Raw genomic sequence first — 10,263 nt, 5'->3', positions numbered from 1 at the left:
TAGAGGAGAGAGAGATGGGTTAGAGGAGAGAGAGAGTGATGGGTAAGGGTAGAGAGGAGAGAGAGATGGGTTAAAGGAGAGAGAGAGTGATGGGTTAAAGGAGAGATGGGTTAGAGGAGAGAGAGATGGGTTAGAGGAGAGAGAGATGGGTTAGTAGAGGAGAGAGAGATGGGTTAAAGGAGAGAGAGATGGGTTAGAGGAGAGAGAGATGGGTTAAGGAGAGAGAGATGGGTTAGAGGAGAGAGAGATGGGTTAAAGGAGAGAGAGAGTGATGGGTTAGAGGAGAGAGAGATGGATTAAAGGAGAGAGAGATGGGTTACAGGAGAGGAGAGGAGTGAGATGGGTTAAAGGAGAGAGAGATGGGTTACAGGAGAGAGAGGAGTGAGATGGGTTAGAGGAGAGAGATGGGTTAGAGGAGAGAGAGATGGGTTAAAGGAGAGAGAGATGGGTTAGAGGAGAGAGAGATGGGTTAAAGGAGAGAGAGAGTGATGGTTAGAGGAGAGAGAGATGGGTTAAAGGAGAGAGAGAGTGAGTGGTAAGGGTAGAGAGGAGAGAGAGTGTGTATTTTGTTCCATCTGGTGCTCCACTCCCACACACTGCTAGACCATATAAAACAATAGAACAGTATCTCACTCTCTCTCTCGCTCCAAACGACCATACTACACAACTACTTTACAGTACCATCAGTTTCCATCTTTCTGTAACGTAACGCCGTTGTAACGTAACGACGTTGTAACGTAACGTAACGTCGTTGTCACGTAACGCCGTTGTAACGTAACGCCGTTGTCACGTAACGCCGTTGTCACGTAACGCCGTTGTAACGTAACGCCGTTGTCACGTAACGGCGTTGTCACGTAACGCCGTTGTAACGTAACGTCGTTGTAACGTCGTTGTCACGTAACGTCGTTGTCACGTAACGCTGATGTAACGTAACACCATTGTAACGTAACGCCGTTGTAACGTAACGCCGTTGTAACGTAACGCCGTTGTAACGTAACATCGTTGTAACGTAACGGCGCGTGATTGTAACTTAATGTTATTGTAGTGTAAAGTGATGTGATTGTAACTTAATGTGATTGTAATGGTATTGTAATATGATTGTAACGTAATGTGATTAACGTAATATGATTGTAATGTCATTGTAATGTAATGTGGGCGTGATTGTATTGTAGGAGGCTATGCAGCAGTGGTACCAGCACTACCAAGCCCAGAGCTACAGCACCGCCCCACAGGAGAGCCAAGCTAAGGACTATAGCAAGGAGCACACACAGGTCAGTGGAGTGTGTTCTCAGTTACTGCATTATCCCCCAGGGGAACACTGATCAGAATCATAACACAGGTCAGTGTAGTGTGTTCTCAGTTACTGTATTATCCCCCAGGGGAACACTGATCAGAATCATAACACAGGTCAGTGTAGTGTGTTCTCAGTTACTGTATTATCCCCCAGGGGAACACGGATCAGAATCATAACACAGGTCAGTGGAGTGTGTTCTCAGTTACTGTATTATCCCCCAGGGGAACACTGATCAGAATCATAACACAGGTCAGTGTAGTGTGTTTTCAATTACTGTATTATCCCCCAGGGGAACACTGATCAGAATCATAACACAGGTCAGTGTAGTGTGTTTTCAATTACTGTATTATCCCCCAGGGGAACACTGATCAGAATCATAACACAGGTCAGTGTAGTGTGTTCTCAGTTACTGCATTATCCCCCAGGGGAACACTGATCAGAATCATAACACAGGTCAGTGTAGTGTGTTCTCAGTTACTGCATTATCCCCCAGGGGAACACTGATCAGAATCATAACACAGGTCAGTGTAGTGTGTTCTCAGTTACTGTATTATCCCCCAGGGGAACACTGATCAGAATCATAACACAGGTCAGTGTAGTGTGTTCTCAGTTACTGTATTATCCCCCAGGGGAATACGGATCAGAATCATAACACAGGTCAGTGTAGTGTTCTCAGTTACTGTATTATCCCCCAGGGGAACACGGATCAGAATCATAACACAGGTCAGTGTAGTGTGTTCTCAGTTACTGTATTATCCCCCAGGGGAACACGGATCAGAATCATAACACAGGTCAGTGTAGTGTGTTCTCAGTTACTGTATTATCCCCCAGGGGAACACTGATCAGAATCATAACACAGGTCAGTGTAGTGTGTTCTCAGTTACTGTATTATCCCCCAGGGGAACACGGATCAGAATCATAACACAGGTCAGTGTAGTGTGTTCTCAGTTACTGCATTATCCCCCAGGGGAACACGGATCAGAATCATAACACAGGTCAGATATTTCAATATAAGCAACATGTAAGCCAGTACATTATGTAAAGTAGGGTGGGAAGCAGTTAAGTTTACATGTACAGACACAGTACCTGGCACGTCAGGGTCACGACACACGCGGTACCTGGCACGTCAGGGTCACGACACACGCGGTACCTGGCAAGTCAGGGTCACGACACACGCGGTACCTGGCACGTCAGGGTCACGACACACGCGGTACCTGGCACGTCAGGGTCACGACACACGCGGTACCTGGCACGTCAGGGTCACGACACACGCGGTACCTGGCACGTCAGGGTCACGACACACGCGGTACCTGGCACGTCAGGGTCACGACACACGCGGTGCCAGGCACGTCAGGGTCACGACACACGCGGTACCAGGCACGTCAGGGTCACGACACACGCGGTACCTGGCACGTCAGGGTCACGACACACGCGGTACCTGGCATGTCAGGGTCACGACACGCAGGTGATACAATAACTGCCTTCAACACACATGCACATCTCACATATGCTGTCATCCGACATGAAACGGTACCCGTGAAGCAGAACTATCGCCCTTCACGGAGTTCAGTCTTAGAAGCTTGTGTGTGTCTGCATATGACTGCCTCATGCCCACTGACTCCCAATTATCCACCTGCCTGCGTAGGGAAATGTGTGTGGCTGAGGCAGCCATCTTGTACACAGCAGTCTACTGAACACACAAACTAAACAAGTCACCCAAACTCACAACCTACTGTCACACCTCAATCACTAACCACAGAGAGCAGCAGGGTCTGGTGGGTTTAATGGAAGGATCCCAGATGAGCCCCCATTATGTTACGCCTCTAGGAAGAGGGAACGCAACACCCTGCTACAACTCAACTCTCCATGAAGTGAAAGAGTTATGGACTGTAGGTGCGAGTAAGGATGACAAAAGGCAGAGAATTTACCGTTTACTAGGAATTTATTCCTTCACACGGTAATATGGGGAAAAGGGGCTGGACGGAACCAAAGCAAAGAAAGTAAATCTCAAAGCCCCCTCCCCTATCTTACCTGCCTACCACCACCTGGAGCGCTAACCAAAATACAGGGGGTGGTCCGCCCAAGTCTTCTCTAGTGTGCTTAGACAGTGAATATACAACGGGTATATGTATGCCCGCGGGCCTCTTGCCTAAGCACTCCCTAGGTGCCTTCCCTGCCCCCCTGGGAACAAATGAAACAGAATATTAAACAATCCACTTCACAACAAAACTGAAAAAACTCAGGCCATTAAAGAAGCTCTGACAAAGCAACAAACACAGAACATACCAAAGCTGCTGCCAATGACCAACATGCTATACCCCTCAGCCATCAACCTCCTCTCTCAGCAATGATCTATACCACAATCAATCTCTCTGCAATGACCTCCCAGCAATGATCTATACCACAATCAATCTCTCTGCAATGACCTCCCAGCAATGATCTCTCTTCTGAACAGAACTGGCTTTTATATACTGTAGCTTCAGAAGGAATTGGAAATTGGAGACAGCTGCGTCCTGACGAGGGGGCGGTGTCAGCTCTCCAATTAATCGTGGAGTCGAACAATCAGATGCTGGGGAATTTCAGGAAGCTATCTCCTGAAACACACTCAAATACACAATCTACAACACAGAATCTAGGGAACATAACAGCAACATATCCATGTTGTGTTCCAGCAGGCTGTGGCAGCGGCGGTGCCATCCTATGGGGATTACAGCTCCTACATGCAGGCTGTCAGTCAATACTATTGTCAGCCTCCGATGACCCAGCCACCTCCCCAGGTCTACCAGCACAGAGACCCTACCAAGGTACACTACAGCACAGTACACAATGTCACTGTTAAGACGCAGCGCACAATGTCACTGTTAAGACGCAGCGCACAATGTCACTGTTAAGACTCAGCGCACAATGTCACTGTTAAGACTCAGCGCACAATGTCACTGTTAAGACTCAGCGCACAATGTCACTGTTAAGACTCAGCACACAATGTCACTGTTAATTAAGACGGCGCACAGTGTCACTGTTAAGACTCAGCGCACAGTGTCACTGTTAATTAAGACAGCGCACAATGTCACTGTTAATTAAGTACGCGCACAATGTCACTGTTAAGACACACAGTCTAACATCAAGCCTCTAATATCGGAACCGGGTCTTGAGAGAATACCAAGCCTCCAAAAGCCACACCCCAGATATCCAAACCCTAGTTTGTCAACATCTCCAACCCAATGTCCCAGAGACTTCACAACTCCAATCTATCTTCTCTATGTATAAGCGTACACCATAAGGGTACACCATAAGGGTACAACAGTGCCCACCGAAACACTCCCTACTCCCCCTTCTTTCTCTAGATGTAATACACATTAACATCATCACTTAGCCTGTACCTTGGACTCCCATGTCCCAGCTTTCATCCAGCACTGTCCAATCCCTGGCTGTAACCTCATACCCCAGCTCACATTATATCCCATTGTCACGTTTCTCTCTGGTTGACTTTAGTGACCCCCGCTCTCCTACCCAAGCTACCCCTTCCTATAACCCCTCCCTGTACCCTTCTTATGCTCCCTCCTGGGGTGTAATCTATCGTAGTAGTATGTCAGTGATCCCCCGGTGTGGAAGGCCTGTGGTATTTAGATGCTGGTGTGTTTATTTGGGGAGCATGACACTCCTCACCCCAACCCAGGACACAGATATCCTGCTGGGAGAGATTGTCTGTCCACACCAGAGCAGGTGTCGCGTCATAAGACTAAGGAAGGCCGGTGTGTGTGTGTGTGTGTGTGTGTGTGTGTGTGTGTGTGTGTGTGTGTGTGTCTAATAATAGGAGTTGGAGGTGAGTAAAGCCCCTGAGTGAGCTTCTCCATGCATTCATTAACTGTTTGTGTGTTCGTTTTCTCTCTCTCTCTTTCTCTCTGTCTGCTAGGAGGCTGATGTGTGTAAGTCGCTGGGTGTGTCTCTCCATGCAGTCAGTAACGGCGGTGCCCAGTCGGTGCTGCCCGCCGCGGTCCTGCCAGCCTACAGCACCATGCCTATGATGTCAGGCTTCATGGCCGCGCCACCTCACGCCACACACCCACCCAGCTCCACCACACACATCCAGAGTGCCCACGCCACCAATGAATGGAACCAGTACTACTACGTAAGTCACATGATGTTGATGGTGATGAACTTTCCGTTAGAGACACCGTACTCATTATGGCCAAACTCCAGGAACACCATGGAAGTTGGAGAACCAATGCAACTGCTATATTTAAATGTTCTACAGTGATATAAGTAAGGAGTAGTCCCAATGAAGAGCCAGTACTAGGAGTAGCAGGTTGAAGAGCCAGTACTAGGAGTAGCACGTTGAAGAGCCAGTACTAGGAGTAGCACGTTGAAGAGCCAGTACTAGGAGTAGCACGTTGAAGGGCCAGTACTAGGAGTAGTCCCAGTGAAGAGCCAGTACTAGGAGTAGTCCCAGGGAAGAGCCAGTACTAGGAGTAGTCCCAGTGTAGAACCAGTACTAGGAGTAGTCCCAGTGTAGAGCCAGTACTAGGAGTAGTCCCAGTGTAGAGCCAGTACTAGGAGTAGTCGCAGTGTAGAGCCAGTACTAGGAGTAGTCCCAGTGTAGAGCCAGTACTAGGAGTAGTCCCAGTGTAGAGCATGTACTAGGAGTAGTCCCAGTGTAGAGCCTGTACTAGGAGTAGTCCCAGTGTAGAGCCAGTACTAGGAGTAGTCCCAGTGAAGAGCCAGTACTAGGAGTAGTCCCAGTGTAGAGCCTGTACTAGGAGTAGTCCCAGTGTAGAGCCAGTACTAGGAGTAGTCCCAGTGTAGAGCCTGTACTAGGAGTAGTCCCAGTGTAGAGCCTGTACTAGGAGTAGTCCCAGTGTAGAGCCTGTACTAGGAGTAGTCCCAGTGTAGAGCCTGTACTAGGAGTAGTCCCCGTGTAGAGCCTGTACTAGGAGTAGTCCCAGTGTAGAGCCTGTACTAGGAGTAGTCCCAGTGTAGAGACTGTACTAGGAGTAGTCCCAGTGTAGAGCGAGTACTATCATATGATTAGTACTATTAGTAGTTTCTTAATCTCGGACACCCAGAACTAAAATATTGCGTAATTGCTTCAGATGCTCGATTAAGTTCTGGGGGAGACGTTTTTGAAAATATACTAATGAGACTAGCAAAGTCTCCATCCCTCTAAACATAGACTCTCACCCAGGATCTGGTAAGTCTAGAGGCCAAATGTCCCCTTATGAAATACGAAAGATGCAAGCACCTGTGAAATTGTGATTTGCCCAAATAAGCAGTGACATAAATTGTCCATCCCAGAGTCTGTCGACAGATGTTACTACCATTTATGTTACCTGCATTTGTCGACAAGAGATTTGTAGTGGTACTAGATGCATTATCATGGACGGCTGTAGTAGCAGTGTGTGACGTTTGGGCGAGGGAGATTAGGAGAATGAGCTGAGATGAGCAGACAGCCTAGTGGGAGGATTTACTCAGAGACTTGAGTTGGACTCATGTCTCTTAAAGATTTCCATCTACAGTACCAGTGAAACGTTTAGACATCTACTCATTCAAGGGTTTTTCTTTATTTGTACTATTTTCTACATTGTTAAATAATAGTGAAGACATCAACACGATGAAATAACACATAGAACCATGTAGTAGCCCAAAAAAGTTTTCAACAAATTAAAATATATCATGTAGTAACCCTTTGCCTTGACAGCTTTGCACACTTTTGCCATTCTCTCAACCAGCTTCATGAGGTAGTCCCCTGGAATGCATTACAATTAGCAGGTGTGCCTTGTTAAAAGTTATTTTGTTGAATTTCTTTCCTTCTTAATTGTCAGGAATCAAGGTAAGACGCAGGTGCAGACTGTGAAGTAATAATGTTTATTGTAACCACCGGGGCAGGTAAATGACAGGTCAAGGCAGGCAAATCAAATCAAAAAGTGCGCCGAATACAACAGGTGTAGACCTTACAGTGAAATTCTTACTTACAGGCTCTAACCAATAGTGCAAAAAAGGTATTAGGTGAACAATAGGTAAGTAAAGAAGTAAAACAGTAAAAAGACAGTGAAAGATAACAGTAGCGAGGCTATATACAGTAGCGAGGCTATATACAGTAGCGAGGCTATATACAGTAGCGAGGCTATATACAGTAGCGAGGCTATATACAGTAGCGAGGCTACATACAGACACCAGTTAGTCAGGCTGATTGAGGTAGTATGTAGATATGGTTAAAGTGACTATGCATATATGATGAACAGAGAGTAGCAGCAGCGTAAAAGAGGGGTTGGTGGGTGGCGGGTGGCGGGACACAATGCAGATAGCCCGGTTAGCCAATGTGCTGGAGCACTGGTTGGTCGGCCCAATTGAGATAGTATGTACATGAATGTATAGTTAAAGTGACTATGCATACATGATAAGCAGAGGCGTAAAAAGAGGGGTTGAGGAGGGGCACACAATGCAAATAGTCCGGGTAGCCATTTGATTACCTGTTCAGGAGTCTTATGGCTTGGGGGTAAAAACTGTTGAGAAGCCTTTTTGTCCTAGACTTGGCACTCTGGTATCGCTTGCCATGCGGTAGTAGAGAGAACAGTCTATGACTGGGGTGGCTGGGGTCTTTGACCATTTTTAGGGCTTTCCTCTGACACCGCCTGGTGTAGAGGTCCTGGATGGCAGGCAGCTTAGCCCCAGTGATGTACTGGGCCGTACACACTACCCTCTGTAGTGCCTTGCGGTCGGAGGCCGAGCAATTGCCGTACCAGGCAGTGATGCAACCAGATGCTCTCGATGTTGCAGCTGTAGAACCTTTTGAGGATCTCAGGACCCACGCCAAATCTTTTTAGTTTCCTGAGGGGGAATAGGCTTTGTCGTGCCCTCTTCACGACTGTCTTGGTGTGTTTGGACCATTCTAGTTCGTTGTTGATGTGGACACCAAGGAAGTTGAAGCTCTCAACCTGCTCCACTACAGCCCTGTTGATGAGAATGGGGGCGTGCTCAGTCCTCCTTTTCCTGTAGTCCACAATCATCTCCTTAGTCTTGGTTACATTGAGGGATAGGTTGTTATTCTGGCACCACCCGGCCAGGTCTCTGACCTCCTCTCTATAGGCTGTCTCGTCGTTGTCGGTGATCAAGCCTACCACTGTGTCATCTTCAAACTTAATGATGGTATTGGAGTCGTGCCTGGCCATGCAGTCATGGGTGAACAGGGAGTACAGGAGGGGCTGAGCACGCACCCCTGGGGAGCTACAGTGTTGAGGATCAGCGTGGCAGATATGTGTTGCTACCTACCCTCACCACCTGGGGGTGGTCCGTCAGGAAGTTCAAGATCCAGTTGCAGAGGGAGGTGTTTAGTCCCAGGATCCTTAGCTTAGTGATGAGCTTTGAGGGTACTATGGTGTTGAACGCTGAGCTGTAGTCAATGAATAGCATTCTCACATAAGTGTTCCTTTTGTCCAGGTGGGAAAGGGCAGTGTGGAGTGCAATAGAGATTGCATCATCTGTGGATCTGTTTGGGCGGTATGCAAATCATTGTGGGTCTAGGGTTTTTGGGATAATGGTGTTGATGTGAGCCATTACCAGCCTTTCAAAGCACTTCATGGCTACGGACGTGAGTGCTACTTGTCTGTAGTCATTTAGGCAGGTTGCCTTTGTGTTCTTGGGCACAGGGACTATGGTGGTCTGCTTGAAACATGTTGGTATTACAGACTCAATCAGGGACATGTTGAAAATGTCAGTGTGGACACCTGCCAGTTGGTCAGCACATGCCCAGAGCAGACGTCCTGGTAATCCATCTGGCCCCGCAGCCTTGTGTATGTTGACCTGTTTAAAGGTCATACTCACGTCGGCTACGGAGAGCATGATCACACAGTCATCCGGAACAGCTGATGCTCTCATGCATGCCTCAGTGTTGCTTGCCTCGAAGCAAGCATAGAAGTGATTTAGCTTGTCTGGCAGGCTCGTGTCACTGCGCAGCTTGCGCCTGTGCTTCCCTTTGTAGTCTGTAATAGTTTGCAAGCCCTGCCACATAAGACAAGCATCGGAGCCAGTGTAGTATGATTCATTCTTAGCCCTATATTGACGCTTTGCCTGTGATGGTTCGTCGCAAGGCATAGCAGGATTTCTTGTAAGCTTCCGGGTTCCGAGTCCTGCACCTTGAAAGCGGCAGCTCTACCCTTTAGCTCAGTGTGAATGTTGCCTGTAATCCATGGCTTCTGGTTGGGGTATGTACGTACAACCACTGTGGGGACAACATCCTCGATGAACTTATTTATGAAGCCCGTAACTGATGTGGTGTACTCCTCAATGCCATCGGAAGAATCCCAGAACATGTTCCAGTCTGTGATAGCAAAGCAGTCTTGTAGATTAGCATCTGCTTCATCTGACCACTTTTTTAATCAATTCCATCAAATGGAAAGGGAATGGTTATCAACTGATGTTTTGCTGTGGCGCAGGCCTAACATTCTTCTTTTGCAACTGATCTGGCTTCATACTGAATCCATTCTAACCATAAGTTAGAATCCCCATAACCCGTTTCTACCTCAATCACTTCCTTAAGATCTTTCATCTGAACTATCCACACCGGCCCTTGGCTCTGGACAACTCCACGGTCAGTATCTGCTTTGTCAGGGGATCTGCTTGTATTCTGGCTGACTATAGAGCTATCATCTGTCCTAACTTCTTCTATCCGGAATGGCACTAGGTTATCAACTGATACCCTTACTTTCACTATACTCCATCTTCTTCCATACAGGGTATGTGGATTTATGTTGCCCTCTCTCTCTGTGTGAGCTATAACCTGTTTCCATGAACTACACAGGGACTTACACAGACATGTTCCATAATGGCTCATAGTCCTAGACTGCCAAGGAGTCAAGATTACAGTCCGTCTGCGGTCAGTCCCCCAAAATTCTTAATAGGAATATCCTGTCATTAGATACCCACAACTGTGATTAACGTACACTGTCCCTTTAAAATAAAATTAACTAACCTGC

This window comes from Oncorhynchus kisutch, linkage group LG13, assembly GCF_002021735.2.
Source record: "Oncorhynchus kisutch isolate 150728-3 linkage group LG13, Okis_V2, whole genome shotgun sequence".
In the NCBI taxonomy this organism is placed as follows: domain Eukaryota; kingdom Metazoa; phylum Chordata; class Actinopteri; order Salmoniformes; family Salmonidae; genus Oncorhynchus; species Oncorhynchus kisutch.
The sequence above is the reverse complement of the archived record's forward strand: the minus strand, read 5'-3'. Positions refer to the sequence as shown.